The sequence below is a fragment of the Rhinoraja longicauda genome, chromosome 32 (genome assembly GCF_053455715.1).
Source record: "Rhinoraja longicauda isolate Sanriku21f chromosome 32, sRhiLon1.1, whole genome shotgun sequence".
In the NCBI taxonomy this organism is placed as follows: Eukaryota; Metazoa; Chordata; class Chondrichthyes; order Rajiformes; family Arhynchobatidae; genus Rhinoraja; species Rhinoraja longicauda.
In genome coordinates this window covers 27,091,715-27,115,421 of record NC_135984.1, presented here as the reverse complement: position 1 = coordinate 27,115,421, position 23,707 = coordinate 27,091,715, and the positions used below count along the sequence as shown (strand labels likewise).

Sequence of the window (23,707 nt, the reverse complement as noted above, 5' to 3'; positions counted from 1 at the left end):
ACCACCCTTCTCCCACAGGACCACCAGGACCACGCTTCTCCCACAGGACCACCAGGACCACGCTTCTCCCACAGGACCACCAGGACCACGCTTCTCCCACAGGACCACCAGGGACCACCCTTCTCTCAGAGGACCACGCTTCTCCCACAGGACCACCAGGACCACGCTTCTCCCACAGGACCACCAGGACCACGCTTCTCTCACAGGACCACCAGGGACCACCCTTCTCTCAGAGGACCACCAGGGACCACGCTTCCCTTAGAGGACCACCAGGACCACGCTTCTCCCACAGGACCACCAGGACCACGCTTCTCCCACAGGACCACCAGGACACGCTTCTCACAGAGGACCACCAGGACACGCTTCTCACAGAGGACCACCAGGACCACGCTTCTCTCGGTTCGGCATTCCGCTTCTTGGGCAGGTTGTGATTTTATCCACTGTCCTTCAGAATGAAGCGCCCGAGACAAATGCAAACGCCCGCACATGTCCCGTATGGGTGGGGAGGAGAGTGACGCGTTGGCGTTGTGGTTCTGGGTGATGTGTATGGACAGGTTGCTGTCTCATGCACAGTTTGGCGTGTGATGGATGTGGTGTTAGCAGCAGACGCCTGCACTGGGGACGGTGTGATGCCGACACAGTGGTTGGGGCATGGTGTGAGCAGGCGGGGTGACTGATCTCCTGGCCTTGAAGGTAAATATAACGTTCAATGCGAAGAGACACAAAAAGCTGGAGTCACTCAGCGGGACAGGCAGCATCTCTGGAGCATCAAGTCTGAAGAAGGGTCTCGACCCGAAACGTCTCCCATTCCTTCTCTCCAGAGACGCTGCCTGTCCCGCTGAGTTACTCCAGCATTTTGTGTCTTCGGTTTAAACCAGCATCTGCAGTTCCGTCTTACACATAACGTTTAATGCACCGGCGCTGTGTGTGTGTGGGTGTGTGTGTGGGGGGGGGGGGGGGGGGGCGTTGCGAGAGAGCTATGGTATGTGTGTATGTACGTCTGTGGTCTGTGTGTGAGAGTGCCTGAGTGTGTGTATGTGAGTGTGTGTGCAAGTGGGTGTGTGAGTGAGTTTGAGTGTGTGTGTGTATGTGAGTGTGTATGTGAGTGTATGTGTGACTGTGTGTACGTGTGTGTACGTGTGTGCATGTATATGTATGTAGGTGTGTGTGAGTGTATGTGACTGTGTCTATGTGTGTGTGTAGGTGTGTGTATGTGTGTTGTGATGAGCGGCGGCGTTGTGCTGGGGAGGGGAGGGGGCTGGGTCCGGGTGACCGCTCCCTCCCTCCCTGGCAGAGACCCGGTGGTCTGGGGCGGATGCAGATCCCCCCGTGTCCGCATCGGCGGGGGGTGTCCGGGGGGGGGTAGTTTGTTGTCGGTTTCAACGCAGAGAACAAAGGCGGCGCCCGGGGAGAGAGAGTGGGGACAGAGCGCAGCCCCAGCACTGGCCCGCGCCCCCCCCACCCAGACACCCCCCTCCCCCACCCAGACACCCCCTCCCCCACCCAGACACCCCCTCCCCCACCCAGACACCCCCTCCCCCACCCAGACACCCCCTCCCCCAGACCCCAGACCCCCCACCCAGACACCCCCTCCCCCATACCCCAGCCCCCCCACCCAGACACCCCTCCCCAGCCCCCCCACCCAGACACCCCCTCCCCCATACCCCAGCCCCCCCCACCCAGACACCCCTCCCCAGCCCCCCCACCCAGACACCCCCTCCCCCAGCCCCCCCCACCCAGACACCCCCTCCCCCAGCCCCCCACCCAGACACCCCCAGCCCCCCCACCCAGACACCCCCTCCCCCCCCACCCAGACACCCCCTCCCCAGCCCCCCCCACCCAGACACCCCCTCCCCCCCATCACCCAGACACCCCTCCCCCCAGACACCCCCTCCCCCAGCCTTCCAGCCCGCCCCCACCCAGCTATCCCCCACTCTTGTAGCCCGAACCCCCATCCCGCACCGCCCCTCAATCACCACCCTTCACTGTCTCCCGCCTACCCCCTCCCATCTAATCGACCCCTCCCTGCCCCCTCTACTCCCCCCTCTATCCCTCCTTGCCCCCGACCCCCTCTACCCCATCCCCCCACCACCCCACTCCCTCCCTCCCTCACCCCGCATCTCCCTCCCTTTCTCTTCCCCCTCCACCCACTCCGTTTCCACCCCCCGTCCTCTCTATCCACCCTCTTGTACCCCTCCTTACTCCACCCCCCGTCCTCTCCATCCACCCTCTTGTACCCCTCCTTACTCCACACCTCGTCCCTCTCTCCACTCCCTCCCTCTCTCATCCCCTCCTCCCCCTCCCCCCTGTGTTGCGGGCGGGCGGGCGGGCGGGCGGACTGTCTGCACTCTCTCTCTCCCCGTGTAACGGTGCGGTGTGTGTGTTCGGGCCGCTCCCGTGTCCCCGCCCGCGGGCTGGAGGCGCTGCCCGACCCGCGACCCGGGACCCGCGGAGCCCCCAGACAGCGGGCAGACAGCGGGGGTCGGCGCTGCCCCAGCCAGGTACACATGGACGCGCCCCCCTCCCTCTCCCCCTCCCCCTCCCCCTCCCCCTCCCCCTCCCCCTCCCCCTCCCCCCCCCCTCTCCCTCTCCCCCCCCTCCCTCTCCCCCTCTCCCCCCCCTCCCTCTCCCCCTCTCCCCCCCCTCCCTCTCCCCCTCTCCCCCCCCTCCCTCTCCCCCTCCCCCTCCCCCTCCCCCCCCCCCTCTCCCTCTCCCCCCCCTCCCTCTCCCCCTCTCCCCCCCCTCCCTCTCCCCCTCTCCCCCCCCCCTCTCTCCCCCACCCCCCCCCCTCTCCCCCCCCCTCTCTCCCCCACCCCCCCTCTCTCCCCCTCCCCCCTCTCTCCCCCACCCCCCCTCTCTCCCCCACCCCCCCTCTCTCCCCCCCTCTCTCCCCTCCTCTCCCTCCGCTCCGTGACCGGCCAGCGCGGGGTGACCCGGGGAAGGCCGGCATCATCTTGAGCCTCTCTCTACTCGAACATGGCCCGGGGAGATCGCCATTGTGTGTGGGGAAGGAGGGGGAGAGAAGCTTTATGTTCTTGTCTGTGTGAGGGAGAGATGGAGGGAGAGGTCTGTGTGTGAGGGAGAGGGAGAGGGAGAGGGAGGGTGTGTGTGTCGCAGAGTGAATGTCTGCCCTCAGTCATTGCAGGATTGTCTGTGTGCGTGTAGTGACAAGACGAGAGAATGGAGATGTGTGCTGCCAGTGTGAGTGAGAGTGCGTGTTTACACGAGAGAGAGTTTGCATTCCTGTGGGCATGTGAGAGAGTGTGTTGGGGGTTGGAGAAGAGAGACACAGGTCCAGGGCTCCTCTCCCTTTCCCTTCCCCCCCTTTGCCCCCTCCCCTCCCCTCCCCTCCCGTTGCCCCCCCCTCCCCTCCACTCCAGGAGAGTCGGGCCAGTTGACCAATACCCCTGTATACAGACGGACAAATTACATCATGTTTAAACCGTTAAGATCTGTTGCAAAGACTCACTTAACAATCTGCCACCTCCTCAGTCATTATAGTTTTGGTTGTGCCACATCCCCGTCTCCCTTCCTGAACTGTTAGTGATGCTGTTAGTCACGGCACCAACTGCACGTTGTTTTTGTTTGGTCTGTAGATGCTCATATTCTGTGTTTGCCCTTTTCACATTTTATGGTTTTTTAGATTATTGGGATTTTTTACATTAAAGCAACCATTTTCCTTTCTGCCTGGACCTGTGTCCACTGTGGATGTTGACTGACCATTATTGTTTAATTGCACATGTATTTTGGTGCTGCCTTGACCTGATTGTGGCTGAGTTGTGGGCCATTCCGACACTTTGGGCTGGAATAGTATTGACTTTATTTGCTTTTCGGTAATTTCTGCAAGTCAAGTGGGGAGGGCGATGGGGTTCGGGGAGCTGGCAACTCGACATACGAGTGAATGCTTTTGCTGTGGGAAATCTCAGTGCTGCTCGACTTCAGCATGGAATTTGGACGTGATAAAGCCACTCCTGCAGTCCTCTCAAATATCAGGAATCTGGAATCTGAAGGCACGGTGGCGCAGCGGTAGAGTTGCTGCCTCACAGCGCCAGAGACCCGGGTTCGATCCTGACTACTGGTGCTGGCTGTACAGAGTTTGTACGATCTCCCCGTGACCTGCGTGGGTTTTCTCCGGGTGCTCCGGTTTCCCCCCACACTCCAGGCTAGTGTGTGCTGGGATCTTTGGCCGGCACAGACTCAGTGGGGCTGTTTCCGTGCTGTATCTCTAAACTAAACTGGACGATAGACACACAATACTAGAGGAACTCAGCGGGACAGGCGGCATATCTGGAGGAAAGGAATAGGTGATGTTTTGGGTAGAGACCCTTCTTCAGACTGAAGTTTTTGTGTCCATCTTTGGTGCAAACCTGCATCTGCAGTTCCTTCTTACATATCTAAACTGGAACAGCTATCCTACAGGAATGTAGAACAACACAGCCCACAATGATGCCAAAATAAACAGAGCCACCTGCCTGCACATGATCAGTACCTTCTATTCCCTGTCTGTTCACATATTTATCTACATGCCTCTTAAGTGAAGCTGTTGTATCGTTTCTGCCAAGAATAGCTTCTTCCTCACTGTTCTCAAACTCGTGAACGGACCTCTCATATCCTGTGGAAGAACATTCTGATCTTCCAGGCTACCTCGTTTGCCTTTTTTCTTCTCTGTTTAAAAAAAATCAACTTTATACTTTCCCCCTCTCACCTTAATCCGAATGTTTTGAAGACACCAGCACCTTCTTCACACTAGTATGTGCTAGAAAATCAACCAACCTCCCTCATCTCCCCATCATCCACATCGTCCTTGGTGAATACTGATGCAAACTACTCATTTAGAACCTTGTCCTCTTCTTCTGGGTCTATGCTTAAAATCCTTCCTTTGGATATAGTGCTGGAATAACTCAGTGGGTCAGGCAGCATCTGTGGAGGACATGAATCAGCAACGTTTCATGTTGGACTCTTCACCTACTCATTGTCCACCAGGGATGCTGCCTGACCCGTTGAGTTTCTGCAACACTTTGTGTCTATTTTTGTAAACCAGCATCTGTAGTCCCTTTGTGTCTACATTTTCCACCTTTGGACTTGCCAATTCCCTCATTACAAAATTACTCTTTAACATCAGGTCATAAGTGATAGAAGCAGAATTATGCCATTCGGCCCATCAAGTCTACTCCACCATACAATCATGGCTGATCTATCTCTCCCTCCTAACCCCATTCTCCTGCCTTCTCCCCATAACCCCAGCTTTGGAATTCCCCTTAATCCTATTTATCAAGGGCATTTCAGCTCTCCCTTTATATTCCTCAAGAGTCTTGTCTGATTTCAGCTTTCTAAACTTGCATATTGTGTTTCTTTTTGAACAAACCTACAATATCTAATCATCTAAATGGCTGTAGTGTGTCTTAAGGTAATTTTGCCATCTGTGGGAAACCCTAGGCAAGTTTCCCACCATCATGGGTTAGGGATATATCAACCTCCCATAGACAGCACACTGTTGGGTTGCATCACAGCTTGGTTTGGGAACAGCGCTGCTCATGACAGCAAGAAATTGCAGCGGATTGTAGATGTAGCCCAGTCCCTCATGCAGGCCAGACTTCCCATCATTAACATAACGCTACCTCAGAAAAGCAACCAACATAATCAGAGATTTGTCCCACCATGGTCATTCGTTCTTCTCCATGCTCCCTTCCAGCAGAAGGTACAGAAGCTTGAAAGCGCGCACCACCAGACTCGAGAACAACTTGTTCCCCTCTGTTATCAAGCTTCTGATTGGTCCTTGTCCAATTCACCTCTACTCTAGTTTAGTTTAGAGATACAGCACGGAAACGGGCCCTTCGGCCCACCGATTCCGCACCGACCAGCGATCCCCGCACATTAACACTACCCTACGTACACTAGGGACAATTTTACATTTACACCAAGCCAATTAACCTACAAACCTGTACGTCTTTGGAGTGTGGGAGGAAACCGAAAATCTCGGAGAAAACCCACATGATCACGGGGAGAACGTGCAAACTGTATAGACAAGCACTCGTAGTTAGGATTGAACCCGGGTCTCTGGTGCTGTGAGGCAGTATGCCACCGTGCCACTCATTGCATTGAGAACATTGGACTTTGTCTATGGAACTGATCTGCAACCATGCTCTACAATGCTGAGAACTGTATTCTGCACTCACCCTTCTTCCCCTTTGCTCTGTCTATTGCATTTGAGTTTGACTTGATTGTATTTATATGTAATGTATCTGATTTATTTAGGCAGCACGCAAAGCAAAGCTTTTCATAGAATGTTGGAATAGGTGACAATAACAAACCTAAACTGGAACTCTCTCACCACCAGCTCTGTGGGAGCATCTTCAACAGGAGGAGAGCAATGGATAGACCTCAATAACCCCTCACCAATAGACGAGGCCAACAAATGAGGGCATTTGTGCAGATGCTGGTTAAACTGAAGATAGACACAAAACGTTGGAGTAACTCAGCGGGCCAGACAGCATCTCTGGGGGAAAAGGAATAGGTGGCGTTTCAGGTCGGGACTCTTCTTCGGACTGAAGAAGCGTCTGAAAAAGAGTCGATCCGAAACGTCACCTATTCCTTTTCCCCCAGAGATGCTGTCTGACCCGCTGAGTTACTCCAGTTTTTTGTGTCTACAAATGATGGTATTTGCCAGAGATAGCTGCAGCCTTCAAAATGAATGAAAAAATAATAATTTGGCAGACAATATTTTAGAAGCAATAAAGTGCTGCCATCTGGAATAGAAATATCATTGTTCAAAGCCCCTTAGGTTAGGATGCGTTGGACCTTACGTTAGGATGCATTGGACCTTACGTTAGGATGCGTTGGACCTTGGGTTAGGATGCGTTGGTCCATCTAATCCTGGATAGGAAAGGTTTAGAGGATATAGGTTAAATGTGGGCAAATGGGATTAGTGTAGACCGCGCAGCATGGACAAGTGGGCTCCAGGGTCTCTTTCCTTGCTGTATGATTGATGACACTATGAATGAATCTTTTGGGCCCGGCAGCCGTGCCTGCACAGTTGGGGGAGGGTGTCTTGTGTCACAACGGTGAACCCAACGGGTTGACCGGTCATTTACGGTTGCCGGGCCCGGCGATGGCATGCCTGCGCGGCAGCGCCGGGAGGACCAGCGCCCGTCCCAGTGTGCCCTGCGCCTGAACTTCCATCACAACGGGAACCTAACGGGTCCACGGGCCGTGTTTCGTTCACGTTGTTGCGCTCTCGTGTACCGTTTTGGCTGCTTTCTGAACAACCAATTGTTCAAGCGCATTTGGACCCAACGGGTCCACGGGTCGTCTAGTAATAATTAAAATTAAGGCGGCACGGTGGCGCAGCGGTAGAGTTGCTGCCGTACGGCGCCAGAGACCCGGGTTCATTCCTGACTACGGGCACTGTCAGTACGGAGTTTGTATGTTCGCAAGGTTTCCACCGGGTGCTCTGGTTTCCTCCCACACTCCAACGACATACAATTGTTAATTGTAGGTTAATTGCCTTTGGAAAAATTGTGGATTGTCCTTGGTGTGTAGGGTAGTGTTAGTTTATGGAGATTACGGATCGACGCGAGCACGGGCACGGTGGGCTGTAGGCTGTTTCTGCGCTGTACCCCTAAACTAAACTAAGCTAAAAATACATTATTTAAAGATAAGATGTGATATGGGAAAGCAGAGGCTGTTACATGTATTGGGAAAATGAACCGGGTTTGCAGATGGTTACAAGTGATTCCTCGATATCAAAACATAACACGACTCTGTAACGGCAGAAAATCAGATCAAGGTCAGAAGAGGGAAGATAATGGAGTTCCTTTTAAAGGGTACAAAAACAGAGAAACACTCTGAATTATGAATGATACTGAGGTCCGCCATTTGGCCCATCGCACTGGTGCTGGCCCAGAGACTGTCTAGATTGGTCTTCATTGGCTCAAATAACGCCTTTGCCCCAGCCAACTATTCACTTTGAATGCCTATGGATCTGGAGAATTCCCTTTTGAGACCAGATTGTTCCCTTAAAGATCATGAGGTCAATGGTTCACTGCTTGCTGTCTTTGTTGTCATGTGTACTCACATACAGTGACATGCTTGTTCTGCATGCTGTGCAGACAAATGGCACTGTACATGAGCACAATCTTGCAACTTCAAAATCTGTGAAAAGTCTGATCTCAGCCTAAGATCGGCACAGTGGCACAGCGGTACAATTGCTGTCTTTCAGTGCTCACAGCTCCAGAGACCCGTGTTCAAGCCTGTCTGTACATAGTTTGTACGTTCACCGCGTTACCTGCATGGGTTTTCTCCGCGTGTTCTGGTTTCCTCCCACATTCCAAAGACGTACAGCTTTGTAGGTTAATTGGCTTTGGTTAAAACAAAATTGTAAATGGTCCCTGGTGTGTAGGATAGTGCCACTGTGCGGGGATTGCTGGTCGGCGCGGACTCGGTGGGCCGAAGGGCTTGTTTCCTTGCTGTTTCTCCTGTTTTTTCCGGATGTTCCGGTTTCATCCCACACTCTAAAGACATGCGGGTTTGTAGGTTAATTGGCTTCTGTAAATTGTCCCGAGTGTATAAGATGAAACTGAAGTATGGTCGGCGTGGACATGGTAGGCTGATGGGCTTGTTTCCAGGCTGCATCTCTAAAGTCAACTCAACTAACTTAAAGATAGAGACAAAAAGCTGGCCTAACTCACTGGGCAGGCAGAAAAAGAATAGGTGACATTTTGGGTTGAGACCCTTCTTCAGACTGATTCTTCAGACTCGACATGAAGCATATGCGTGTATATACACACACACTGGACTTTTTTTCTCATTAATTATATTGTTTACATTGTACTATGTTTACATAGTGCGTTGTGCTGCTGCAAGTAAGAATGTCATTGTTCTATCTGGGACATCTGACAATTAAAAACACTCTTGATTCTTGACCTGCTGAGTTACTCCAGTTTTTTGTTTCTATCTTCAGTTTAAACCAGCAACTGCAGTTCCTTCCTAAACGAAAAGACTTGGAATCAAACCTTGTGGCTAGAATGTGTTATCCCTGAATCCCTTGTGGGTGTCCACCAGCTACAACTGGTCAGATTAGAACACAACCAAATGAGTGTGATCTCATGAACCAAGTCAACATGGGGAGACATTGGTGGGCAGTAGTGTGGTCTTCTGTGTCAAATGTTCCAGACAGATCAAAATAATCATTGGGCATAGATTATCTTGTCGAAACAAGGAACTGCAGATACTAGTTTACCACAAAGTGCTGGAGTAAGCCAATGTATCAGGCATCGTCTCTGGAGAACGTGGATAAGTGATGTTTCGAGTGGGGACCCTTCTTCAGACTGATTGTGATGGGGAGGAAGGAAGCTGGAAGGGAGGGAGGGGGGCAAAGCCTGGCAAGTGATAGATGGTTACAGCTGAGGAGGTTTATTGACAGGCAGATGGCTGGCCAAAGGCCGGAGATGAAAAGACAGAAGGTGTGAGATCAGGATAGAACCGTTGCAAATTGTGCAGCCTGAGGAGGGAATGAAGGTAGAAGGGAAGGGGGAGGAGAGAACTGGGTGGGAGTCCAGGTGGGGCACATGGAAAATGAGGGGAGGGGGGGGGGAGCGTAGAGGTTCAGTAATTTACCTAAAAATTGTAGAATTCAATGTTCATATCATTGAGTTGTAAGTTTCCCAAGCAAAATGTGAGGTGTTCCTCCAGCTTGTGTATGGCCTCACCCTGGCAATGGAGGAGGCCCAGGACAGAAAGGTCAGTGTGGACAGAACAGTTAAAATGGTTAGCAATTGGGAGAACCAGCAGGCTCAGTAGGGACAGCACGGTGGCACAGCGGTAGAGTTGCTGCCTTACAGCCCCAGAGACCCGGGTTCGATCTTGACTACGGGCGCTGTCTGTAGGGAGTTTGTACGTTCTCCGCGTGACCACATGGGTTTTCTCCGGGATCTTCGGTTTCCTCCCACATTCCAAAGACGTACAGGGTTGTAGGTTAATTGGCTTGGTAAAAATTGTAAATTTTCCCTAGTGTGTGTAGGATAGTGTTGGTGTGTGGGGATCGCTGGTCGGCATGGTGGGCCGAAGGGCCTGTTTCCGCACTGTATCTCTAAACTAAGCTAAACTAAACTGTCATAGAATATGTTATTAGTAACAATTGTTTAGCAACTTTGGCAGGACAGGAACTAGACTGGTGGGTTTTAACACAAGGGCTAGATAAGTGGGCAGGAATTTAGGAGACTACAACTTGTTCATAGCCGTGCGTGTGTGTGTATATATGTGTATATGTGTGTGTGTGTGTGTGTGAATATATGTGTGTATGTGGATTTGTATATATATGTGTGTGAATATATGTGTGCATGTGGATTTGTATATGTGTGTGTGTGAATATAAACATAGTACAAAAAGTAAGGAAATTTGTGTTTGGTAGATTATTTCTTTGTTCTAACAATGCTTCTTGGCAATAAATCTTGTACCGTTGGAAAGCCTGTTTATTTCCCTTTTAAATGGTGCCACATTTGTAAGGAACATGCATTTGTGGGATGAGCAGCAGAGCTGAGTATGTGGGTTGCGCCCATGAAAAATCTGCCAAATCTTCTCTGCCAATGCCAAACAGCTTATTCTGCCATTGACTCTTGTTTGGTGGATTGTTTGGTGGATTGGATGATTGAAGTCTGAAGAAACAAGACATATTGGCAATTTAACAATTTATTCATTTAATAAACAGGAGCCTCAGTAGCGTGTGGAAGAACCATACACAGCCACAACAGCCTGGCACCTCCTCCTCATGCTGGTCACCAGCCTGGTCACACACTGTTGTGGGATGGCATCCCATTCTTCAACCAGCATTTGTCGCAAGTCAGCCAACGTGGTTGTGTTGGTCACTCTGGCACGAACAGCACGCCCAAGCTGATCCCACAAGTGATCAATGGGGTTGAGGTTAGGACTGCTGGCAGGCCATTCCATCCTCTCCACTCCCAAATTCTGGAGGTAGTCTCTGAGAAACCCTGCTCTGTGGGGGCGAGCATTGTCATCTTGGAGGATAGAGTTCGGTCCCAGACTGTGGAGATATGGGATTGCCACTAGTTGCAGAATCTCATCTCGATATCTCTCTGCATTGAGATTGCCTCCAATGATGATAAGCCTCGTTTTTCCAGTGAGGGAGATGCCGCCCCACACCATCACACTGCCTCCACCAAAAGATGTTACTCTATCGGTGCAGCAATCAGCATAGCGTTCTCCGCGTCTTCTCCACACTTTGACCCTATGATCCAACTGCCGTAGGCAGAATCTGGACTCATCGCTGAACATAACGTTCCTCCACATGTTCAGGTTCCAGTGCACGTGTTGCCGACACCAGCGCAAACGGGCCTGACGGTGAAGGGCAGTCATGGCAGGCCTCCTGGCAGCCCTATGAGACCGGAGATCGGCTGCGTGCAGTCTGTTCCGAATTGTCTGGGCAGAGAGCCGTCGGCCATATCGTCCTGCAAACCTTGACTGCAAATCTGTAGAAGACAGCCTACGGTTCCTAAGTGCTGACAGGGTGAGGAAACGGTCTTCTTCGGGTATCGTCTTCTTGGGATGCCCACTTCGCGGCCTGTCTCTGACATCCCCCGTTATATGGAACTTGGCCTTCACTTTGGAGATGGTACTAGGGCTCACTCCAAATAATGCCGCAACTTGGTTTTGCGGAACACCAGCTTGAAGTTGCCCTATCGCACGGGCCCTATCCAGATCAGTCAAACTTGGCATGCCGATTCGTGGAGCAGACACCTACTGACCACTGTAGCAGGGCCCATGCTCACAGATGCTGCCAATCAGGTGCCAATCAGGCACCTGATTGTCAGCACCTGGGGGTACCAGAAGCTCAAAACAAGAGTCAATAGCAACAGCAGAATAAGCTGTTTGGCATTGGCAGAGAAGATTTGGCAAATTTTTCATGGGTGCAACCCATATACTCAGCTCTGCTGCTCATTCCACAAATGCATGTTCCTTACAAATGTGGCACCATTTAAAAGGGAAATAAACAGGCTTTCCAACGGTATAAGATTTATTGCCAAGAAGCATTGTTACAACAAAGAAATAATCTACCAAACACAAATTTCCTTACTTTTTGTGCTATGTTTATGTGTGTATGTGGATTTGTATATGTGTGTGTGTGAATATATGTGTGTATGTGGATTTGTACATGTGTGTGTGTGTGTGTGTGAATATATGTGTGTATGTGGATTTGTATATGTGTGTATATATATATATATATATATATTTGTATATATTTGTATATACCCTCACCCTCCCCTTCTGACAACATTCCCTCCTCTGGCTCCATAATTTGCAACACTCTATCCTGACGTATGTATATATCAGTGAAAATGCGTGTATTCACTGGAGTTTAGAAGGATGAGACGTATACAATTATGAAAAGACTGGACAAACTAGATGTAGGAAAAATGTTCCCAGTGTTTGGGGAGTCCTGAACTAGGAGCCACAGTCTAAGAATAAAGGGGAGGCTACTTAAAACTGAGGTGAGAAAAAACTTTTTCACCCAGAGAGTTGTGAATTTGTGGAATTCTCTGCCACAGAAGGCAGCGGACGCCAATTCACTGGATGTATTTAAAAGAGAGTTAGATAGAGCTCTAGGGGCTACTGGAATCAAAGGATATGGGGAGAAGGTAGGCACGGGTTACTGATTGTGGATGATCAGCCATGATCACAATGAATGGCGGTGCTGGCTCGAAGGGCCAAATGGCCTCCTCGTGCAACTATTTTCTATCATTTCTATATGAATTTGGGTCTCGAGCCGAAACATCACCCATTCCTTCTCCAGAGATGTTGCCTGTTCCGCTGAGTTACTGCAGCATTTTGTGTCTACCTTTGACTTAAACCAGTATGCGCAGTTCTTTCACACACACACACACACACACACACACACACACACACACACACACACACACACACACACACACACACACACACACCACAGACACACACACACACACACACACACACACCACAGGCACACACACACACACACACACACACACACCACAGACACACACACACACCACAGGCACACACACACACACACACCACAGGCACACACACACCACAGACACCACACACACACACACACACACACACACCACAGACACACACACACACCACAGGCACACACACACCACAGGCACACACACACACACACACACCACAGGCACACACACACCACAGACACCACACACACACACACACACACACACACACACACACACACACACACACACACACACACACACACACACACACACACAGACACACACGCCACAGACACACACACACACACATATATCACGAGAGAGAGAATGATGCCAGATTTGGGAGTTATACCGGGAATGATGGAACTGTTCATTAATGTTACCTTTGGGAAACAAGTCTGAGAGGAAATCCAATGGTTATCTTAAGTTAACAAAGGGGTGTAACCAGTGAATTCCAGAGACTGCGTACAAATCACTGACGCTGATGCATGCTCGGAGCGGAAATTCTGGGGGGGGGGGTGGTGGGGAGGGGTGATCTTTAATCAGAAGGTGGTGAGAATGTACAATAATCATCCACTGTGGAGGAGGCTGATAGAGATATATACATTAACAAGGGGGATTGGTAGAGTAGATAGTTTTAAACTTTTTCCCATAGTGGTGGGTCGAGGATGAGAGGGCAGGTTTGAGGTTAGGGTGACACAGTAGTGGTCGAGTTGCTGCCTTACAGCGCCAGAGATCCAGACTACGGGTGCTGCCTGTACTGAGTTTGTACATTCTCCCCGTGACCTGTGTGGGTTTTCTCTGAAATCTTTGGTTTCCTCCCACACTCGTATAGGTTTGTAGGTTAATTGGCTTAGTGTAAATTGTCCCTAGTGTGTGTTGGATAGTGTAGGTTATGCGACTTGGGTAAAAAGATATACTGGGTGGCATTGTCATGATGGGCTGAAGGGCCTGTTTCCAAACTGTAGACTGTAAAGGATCTCGACTCGAAACATCAGCCATTTCTTCTCTCCAGAGATGCTGCCTGCCCCTCTGAGTACCGCATTTTGTGCCTTATCTGTCCTACGACTGTCGTTATGTCAGATTAGGGGAATGGGACAGATCACTTAGAGGAGGGAGAGGGAAGCATGAATGGAGAGTTTGAGGAGACTCATGCAGGGAGGTGCAGGAAAGAACTGCAGACGCTGGTTTACACCGAAGACAGACACAAAATGCTGGAGTAACTCAGCGGGACAGGCAGCATCTCTGGGGAGAAGGAATGAGTGACGTTTTGGGTCTGAAGAAGGGTCTCGACCCGAAACGTCACCCATTCCTTCTCTCCAGAGATGCTGCCTGTCCCGCTGAGTTGCTCCAGCATTTTATGTCCATCTCAGGGAATGGTTCTGCTGGGGAAAAAGGGCTTATCTGGCCTGTAATTACTTTAAAATACACAACTTGGATTTCGTAATGAATCTACTTTATGAATCATAGCCTGAGAATACAGCGAGCAAGTGAGACTTGTTACATGCTCACTGAGTTGAACAAGGCCATAAAGAATTTAGTGTTCGCCCCAGCGGTCTCTCCACTTACAGGCAAGGTCTCTCTGCAGTTCACATGAAGCACATCAGCTTTTGTTCTGGGCTGTAGAAAAGCTTTTGGAACAGCCTGAGTTATTACAGTGAGGCGGAGGAGATGAAATACCCAGCCCATCCCTTCCTGTTTTGAATTGTAGTTTAAAAATATCAAGGTGATTTATTTAAGACGATTTTGCTGTAATGCCAAAGGGAAGTAAAGTAGAGAGAAAGTAGATTAAAACCATGGGTACTAGTTAGACGACTTCAACTTCAGAAACAAAGAACTACAGATGCTGGTTTATACCAAAGATAGATACTTGGGGATGGAGTAACTCGGTGGGTCAGGCAGGTAACTGTATCAAGGACAGGTAACGTTTCAGGCTGGAATCCTGAGGAAACGCCAGAACGATCCAAAATGTCACCCATCCACGTTCTCCAGAGATGTTGCCTGACCCGCTGAGTTACTCCAGCATTTTGTGTCTACCTTTGTTTTAAACTTTAGATTCCCTGGACTGATGTAAAAGGCTTGTGAAGGGACACGAGGGAATCGACGCTATTTATAAATGGAGGAAAGGCAGCGATATTCCCAGTGGATATTGTATCTATTCCTAGTTGGAAACGAGGCAGGTTATTGTCCAATTCTGGCCCCTTGTACCAAGGAGGATTGGTCAGGCATTTGGCTAGGTCCAGTGAAGATTTCCTAGAATGAATCTTAGGATGTGTGACTCAATATATATGAAGTAACTAGATGGGCTGGGATTATTAGCAGCATTGTTGTACAGAGGGATCTTGAGGTGCTGAGGGATCATAGGTTCCAGGGCATCTACTCTCCTATGTGTGAAAACAAACTTGCCACACACATCTCTTCTAATCTTTGCCCCTCTCATCTTAAACCTGTGCCGATAGATAGAGAGTCATACATCATGGGAACAGGCCTTTGTCCCAACTTGCCCACACAGACCGACATGCCCCATCTACACTAGTCCCACCTGCCTGCATTTGACCCATATCCCTCTACATTTATCCTATCCATGTACCTATCCAAATTTTTCTTCAATGTTTCGATAGTACCTACCTTAGTCCTTGACATTTCCACCCCGAGTTCTGACTGTCTACCCTATCCATGCCTCTCATCATTTTGTATATCTCGATCAGATCTCCCCTCAACCTCTGACTCCAGAGAAACAATCTAAGTTTGTACAACCTCTCTTTATGGCTAATATCCTCTAATCCAAGTAGCTTTCTGGTAAACCTCCTGCACCCTCTCCAAAGCCTCCACACCCTTCCTGCAATGGGATGACCAAATCTGCTCACAATACTCCTAATACTCCTAGCAAAGTCCGATAAAGCTGCATCATGACTTTCTGAATACTGAGCAGATTATTAACTTGGCCGGATCGATGTGGACCTGTTCCTCTGTACATCAAGACTGTTAAAGGTCTGGCCTTTAACTGTACACTTTCCCTTTATATTTATCCTATTAAAGTGCAATATCTTACACGTGTTTGGATTAATCTCCATTTGTCATTTCTCTACCTATGTTCGTAACTAATCTATCTCTTGCTGTATCCTTTGGCAGCTTTTGAAGCAGGGTTGCAGAGTGGGCTATGAGAAGAATGCAGAGAAGCTTCGTAGTGGTGTAGATGGCCAAGGTGAAGGGGCAGCGAGGTGGCAGATGTTGAAAAATATCTTTGAAAGACAGAGTAGAAAGGCAGTGCACATTTGAAAAGGTGAGACAATGGAAGGTAATGGTGTACAGCAGCACCAGGGAGCTCAAGACAGTCGAGAGTGTCCATCCCTCCCCCACCCAAGTCCCACCAGCTTCTCGTTCTCACCAAGTGAACAGCTAACAATGGACGGTAAAGTTGCTGCCTTACACCGCCAGAGACCAGGGTTCCATCCTGACTACAGGTGCGGTCTGTACATCATTTGTACGTTCTCCCTGTGACCAGTGTGGTTTTTCTCTGGGTTTCCTCCCACACTCCAAAGATGTGCAGGTTTGTAGGTTAATTGGGCTTCTATAAACTGTAAGTTAACCCAAGTGTGTAGGATGGTGCTAGTGTATGGGGTGAGTGCTGCTCGGCACAGACTCTGTGGGCCGAAGAGCCTGTTTCATTGCTGTATCTCTAACGTCAATGTTGTCATGGACAGATGCATCTGCTACAGGTAGTTTTGTTTAGTTTAGTTTAGAGATACAGCACGGAAACAGGCCCTTTGGCCCACCGAGTCCGCACCGACCAGCAATCCCCGCAGGTTAACACTATCCCACACACACTAGGGACAATTTACTCACGCACCAAGCCAATTACAACCTACAACCCTGTACGTCTTTGGAGTGTGGGAGGAAACCGAAGATCTTGGAAAAAAACCCACGCGGTCACGGGGAGAACGTACAAACTCCATACAGACAGCGCCCGTAGTCGGGATTGAACCCGGGTCTCCGGCGCTGCAAGCACTGTAAGGCAGCAACTCTACCGCTGGGCTACGTGCCGCCCTAGTGAGGACAATGTCAAATGTATCTATCCCTGGTGATAGACTCAAAAAGCCGGAGTAACTCAGTGGGTCAGACAGCATCTCTGGAGAAAAGGAATAGGTGACATTTCGGATTGTAACCCTTCTTCAGACTGTCACAAATTCCTTTTCTCCGGAGATGCTGTTTGAGCCGCAGAGTTACTCCAGCTTTTTGTGTCTATCTTTAGTTTAAACCAGCATCTGCAGTTCCTTCATACATATCCCTGGTATTAGTTTGCCTACTTGCCCCAGACCAGCCTGGTTGCTGTGCCTTCAGGACAGTGCTTGGCCCATGCAGGAGTTGCCAAACCATCCATCATGATGGACTTTCATGTTCCCGCCCAGAGAATATTTGCCCTTTGCCTTTGCTATTTTGAGTTCTGCTTTCAAGTGTCTCGCTGTGTCGGCTCATCAGCTGCGGGAGTCAGTAATGATAATCGGGAGACACAAGGAACCGCAGATAATAATAATAATAATAATAATAATAATAATATTCATTTATTGTCATTGCAACGAGTACAACGAAATTAAAAAATAGCCAATCCTGACGGTGCGTACAAACATATATGCAATAAATGCAAAAACAAATAAATACATAAATACAATTAAATACAATTATATTAAGTACAAGATTTTTTAACGGTGTTGCCTAGTGCAAAGGTAGTGTTCAGTTCTCGTATGGCCCTGGGGTAAAAACTGTTCTTAAGTCTGTTTGTTCGGGATTTGATCGACCTGAAACGTCGACCAGAGGGCAGATGAACAAACAGACGGTGGCCGGGGTGGGATGGATCTTTTATTATTTTGCCTGCTCTACTGAGGCAGCGTAGGCTGAACAGGTGCTCCAGGGAGGGCAGTGAGCAGCCGATGATCTTCTGGGCCGTCGTGATGACCCTCTGAAGGGCCTTCCTGTCCTTTTCTGAGCAGCTGGCATACCATGTGGTTATACAGTATGCCAGCACACTCTCGATGGAGCAGCGATAGAAGGACAACATGAGCTTCTCCTGCAGGATGCTGGAATCGTGAGCAAAACACAAAGTGCTGGAGTAACACTCGGCATTCCCAGGCAGCATCTGAGAGGGAATTGACAGGCGACGTTTCTGGCCTACTTCAGACTGATTGTAGTTGGGGGGGGGGAGGGTGCGGACAGAAAGCTGGAAAAAAGAGGTGGGGTCGGGACCAAGCCTGGCAAGTGATAGGTGGATAAAACAAGACACATAGTGCTGGAGTAATTCAGTGGTTCAGGAAGCATCCTTGGAGAACATGGATTGGTGATGTTCCAGATCGTGAATCTTCTTCAGAAGTGATAGTGTAAGAAAATAACTGCAGATGCTGGTACAAATCGAAGGTATTTATTCACAAAATGCTGGATTAACTCAGTAGGTCAGGCAGCATCTTGGGAGAGAAGGAATGGGTGACCCGAAGGGTCTCGACCCGAAACGTCACCCATTCCTTCTCTCCTGAGATGCTGCCTGACCTGCTGAGTTACTCCAGCATTTTGAGAAGTGATAGGTGGATACAGGTAAGGGGGGTGGGGTGGTGGGGGGATGGTTGATTGGGTGGACAAATGCTATTGGAAAGGAGATAAAAGGCTGTCAGATAGGAGAGAGGAGGATTGAAATGTGAAGCCAGTGGGATTCCAGGAGTAGTTGTTCTTGCCCTTGTTTCACCTGATGTCATGACTTTATGGTGTCTACGGTTAGTGATGCACTCTCCAGAGGCTGTTCCCTGCGTGTCAGGAACTGGGACAGGAACTATACAGTGTGTGCACGATGATCCTCTGAGAATGCTGTCCCAGCACAGACCCTGTCTCCAGATGTATGAAGGTCCCTCCCCCTGATGGATAGACACAATTGGCTAGAGTAACTCCGCGGGCCAGGCGGCATCTCTGGAGAACATGGAGGTTTTGGGGCGGGACCCTTCTTCAGTCTGATTGTGGGGCATGGAGGGTGGAACGAGAAGCAAGAAAAGACCAAGACCAGGACAAACCAGGGTCTTTTCTTGATCCCAGTTTCACCTCCTCCCCACTTCTCCCCTCTCACAATCGTTGTAAAGAAGGGTCCCGATCCGAAACATCACCTAACCATGTTGCCTGACCTGCAGAGTTACTCCAACATAATGTCTATCTTTGGTGTAAACCTTTTTATTATTTCTTCTGTTGGGTTGAGAGCGACTTTGTTGCGCTCAAATTTGATGTCTTAGTCATTGCCAAGTGTTTTTTTCAGTTAGATTCTTATTTTAGATATTGCACTGATGGCACAACTGACTTGCTGGACCTCTTCACGGAAACATTTTAAGACTCGATTACAGTTGAGCATGGATGCCAGAGTCTGCTGAGCAGATGAATCGTCTGGAGACAGAGATACATTTGCCGGCTGAGGTTATGAGACATTTGGACAGATACTGATCCAAAGATTTATGGGTATGGGCCAAACACAAGCAGGTGGGACTAATGTAGACGGGGCGTCTTGGTCGGCCTGGACAAGTTGGGCTGAAGAACTCTATCTGAGAATTAGCTTTCATGTTTTAAGAACAATCTGAAAGTAAAAAGAGGTTTGAATCTGTTCAGTAAAAGTGCTTTCAGGAAAGAAACCTGCTCTCCTCACTAACTCTGGTTACACACTTCCACGCCCAAGTTGCTTTCTAAACTGGCCTGATGTGACACAGAAGGAAGTGAGAGGGGATTAAGGTGAGAGGGGAAAGATTTAATAGGTCAGACTTAAGATTTAATATGAGAGGCAAGGTTTTACACAAGGAACAAACTACCTGAAGAGGTAGTTGAGGTCGTTTATATTTAAATCATAACATTTAAAAGACATTTGAATTGGCACATGCAAAGACAAGGTTTATAGGGAATGTAATAAAAGGAACTGCAGGTGCTGGCTTATACCAAAGATAGACACAAAATGCTGGAGTAACTCAACGGGTCAGGCAACATCTCTGTCGAAAATAAATAGGTGGCATTTCAGGTCGGGACCCTTCGTCAGACAACGTTTCGGGTCAGCACTCTTCTTTGGAAGGTTTAAATGGATGTGGGCCAAACGCAGGCAGGTGGGAGTAGTGTGGATGGGGCATCTTGGTTGGCACGGGCAAGTTGTGGTGAAGGGGCTGTTTCCACACTGTGTAGTTGATGACTTCACCACCACAGGGACAACTGCAGGCTGACAACAAATGCAGTCTATTCTCTGGGAATAAATATGAGGAAAAACAGTGGTGATCGTGGGCTTGTCTGATTGGGATATTTAAGTGAGAGTGAAAGGATAGCGTGTCAGTGTTTGTTTGAAAAATCCAATCCAGAGTGTGATTCAGTGGAGCCACTGTGAAACTGGTAAATGCTTGCCCTCTGTGTTACTACACACTGGTCCTGTTATCAATGCTCACGTTCTGCCTTATAGTTTGATTCATTGCTTTAAAAATCTCAGTTTGATTCAGTTGGTCATGCTTCATTGAGTGTAAGGTTGCAGGTTGCAGATTGAGTTGAAAGACACAGCATGGAAACAGGCCATTCAGCCCTACTGGGTCCCTGCTGACCATTGATCACCCATCTATGCTATCCCACTTTCCCATCCACTCCCTGCACACTGGGGGCAATTTACAGAGGGACAATTAGGCCTCAGGTCTGGGATGTGGGGGGAAAGCGGGGCATCCAGAGGAAACCCACGCCGTCACAGGGAGAATGTGCAAACACCGGAGGTCAGGATGGAGTGGCCCACTGGCACTGTGAGGCAGCGACTGTCCCCACTACGACAAGGTGCCTCCTCTTGGCTTCACAAAGCTGTTAAACCTCAGCATGGTTCATTGTTCAACTTGTTGTTTGGATGTGGTGCGACGGTTAGGATTACTCAATCATTACCAATGGACTTGCTATGTACAAAATAGCAGAGGGAGTAGTCTGTAAACATTAGCCTCATTCACCTTGACTTTGTGATTAAACACCTTTTCTGTTTTTTGAGTCACATTATACATCATTGCAAACCCCTTTCTCTGTTGCTTAGTGGTATAATATTTCATTTGTTGTGTAACCACTTTTGCCCTGAGTTGTGGTAAGTGGTTAGTCTTACTTGAGCGTTTATTGCAAATATCTTTCACACACGTTATTTTTAAAAAACAGGCCGGAACGGAAGATAGCTAAAGTTCTCATGAGCCCTAGTGTCTCCAAGGAGTTAACCATAAACAGTTCACTGGTTTATTTCAGATATCATTATGCCATCTTGGAAATTCTCGAGACATGATGTGATCAATGCACCTTTGAAAGAATTAATTGATTGAACGATACAGCATGGAAACAGGCCCTTCAGCCCACCGAGTCCACGCCGACCATCGATCACCTGTTCATACTAGTTCTATGTTATTCCATTTCCTCATCCACTCCCTGCACACAAGGGACTACTTACAGAGGCCAATTAATCTGCAAACATGCACGCTTTTGTGATATGGGAGGAAACTGGAGCACCTGGAGGAAACGAGAGCACCTGGAGGAAACGAGAGCACCTGGAGGAAACGAGAGCACCTGGAGGAAACGAGAGCACCTGGAGGAAACGAGAGCACCTGGAGGAAACGAGAGCACCTGGAGGAAACGAGAGCACCTGGAGGAAACGAGAGCACCTGGAGGAAACGAGAGCACCTGGAGGAAACGAGAGCACCTGGAGGAAACGAGAGCACCTGGAGGAAACGAGAGCACCTGGAGGAAACGAGAGCACCTGGAGGAAACGAGAGCACCTGGAGGAAACGAGAGCACCTGGAGGAAACGAGAGCACCTGGAGGAAACGAGAGCACCTGGAGGAAACGAGAGCACCTGGAGGAAACGAGAGCACCTGGAGGAAACGAGAGCACCTGGAGGAAACTGGTACAGGAAGAATGAGCAAACCCTGTACAAACAACACCTGAGGTGGGGATCAAACCTGGGTCTCTGGCGCTGTGAGGAAGCAACCCCACCAGCTGTGCCATGCGGTACTTGACAGGCTGGGACAGGTGGGCTGTGGGGATGTTGAGTGGTCTTGCTGCCGTTTGCCCATGACCGTGCCCATGAGGGTGGCACGGTGGCGCAGCCTTACGGTGCCAGTAACCCGGGTCCGATCCTGACTGCTGGTGCCGTCTGTACGGAGTTTGTACGTTCTCCCCGTGACCTGCGTGGGGTTTCTCCGAGATCTTCGGTTTCCTCCCACACTCCAAAGACATGCAGGTTTATTGGGCTTGGTTAAAGGTTAATTGACTTGGTAAAATTGTAAAATTGTCCCGAGTGTGTGCGGGCAGTACTAATGTGCAGGGAATGCTGGTCGGTGCGATCTCGGAGGGCTAAAGGCCTGTTTCTGTGCTGTATCTCTAAACTAAACTAAACTAAACTAAACCTCCCTGTGCTCTGAAGAGAGGGACATCGAGTCATACACTGACAGAGATTACAGCACAAAACCAGGCTCCTCAGTCCAACCTGTCCACACCAACCATATCGACATATTCCTCCAAACCTTTCCATTGCCCCTCCCACCAGCAGTGTCACTGTGTGTCTTACGTTGTAAACACAGGTAGTGATCAGAGGGTCATAAGTGAGAGGAGTAGAATTAGGCCATTCGGCCCATCAAGTCTACTCTGCCATTCAATCATGGCTGATCTATCTCTCCCTCCTAACCCCATTCTCCTGTCTTCTCCCCAGAACCTCTGACACCCGCACTAATCAAGGTGATGAAAGGGACGAGTACAGGCGGCTGATGAGAGAGAGAGAGAGAGAGCTGGAGGACAAGCTTGCACATACTAACGCACGCGATCTGTAAGAGATCATTCCTCACTTGTCTCTTGCATCAAACGAGATGACCCTGTGATGTGGGTCAGTATAACACGTTCATTAGTTTGGAGGTATTGTGCAGGGACAAGTTGTGCTGATTTGAAGTGGTTCTGATCATAACTATTACTCTTTCATGGCGTGAAATAAAGATCACAGAAACACGATTAAGAGCAGGTGCAAAAGGCATAATATGCAGCACAGCATGCCAAGGGAAAGATAGCGTGTATTTGTGTAAGTCATAACTGGGTACATAGAGTCCTGGATGGAGCGATTTGGCAGCTTCTTTCAGCAGGGTTTGTTGCCAGTGAACTCGAGCATGCACTTGCACCAAGCTCCCATTTATAACCTTGCTGAAATTTGGCCTCATTTAGTTCAGTTTAGTTTAGAGATACAGCGCGGAAACAGGCCCTTCGGCCCACCGGGTCCGCCCCGACCAGAGATTCCCACACATTAACACTATCCTACACACACTTGGGACAATTTACATTTACCAAGCCAATTACCACACGTCTTTGGAGTGTGGGAGGAAACCGAAGATCTCGGAGAAAACCCACGCAGGTCACGGGGAGAACGTACAAACTCCGTACAGACGGCGCCCGTAGTTGGGATCGAACCCGGGTCTCCGGCGCTGCATTCGCTGTAAGGCAGCAACTCTACCGCTTCGCCACCATGCCGCCCATTTAGTTTAGAGATACAGTGCAGAAACAGGCTCTTCGGCCCATCGAGTCCATGCTGACCATCAATTACCCGCTCCCATTAGTTCGATGCTATCTCTCTTTCTCATCCACTCTCTGGCCATTAGCGTTAATTTTCAGATGCTAATTACCCTACAAACCTGCACATCTTTGGAATGTGGG

At 49.4% G+C, this 23,707-nt stretch overlaps 1 protein-coding gene across 8 annotated transcripts in view; it reads left to right on the top strand.

Annotated features, from left to right (window-relative positions):
- Window positions 1–623: 623 nt before the first annotated feature.
- st3gal4 (ST3 beta-galactoside alpha-2,3-sialyltransferase 4) overlaps window positions 624–23,707 on the top strand; it is an 88,230-nt gene continuing 65,146 nt past the window's right edge. For 5 of the 8 annotated variants that reach the window (XM_078426531.1, XM_078426530.1, XM_078426529.1 and 2 more), the window contains exon 1: window positions 2,341–2,501. The gene's annotated coding sequence lies outside the window, so the exon portion shown is untranslated. Of the gene's footprint in view, window positions 694–2,340; window positions 2,502–22,721; window positions 22,893–23,707 lie in introns of those variants that run through there. The other 3 variants (XM_078426525.1, XM_078426527.1, XM_078426524.1) reach the window with 3 other exon arrangements.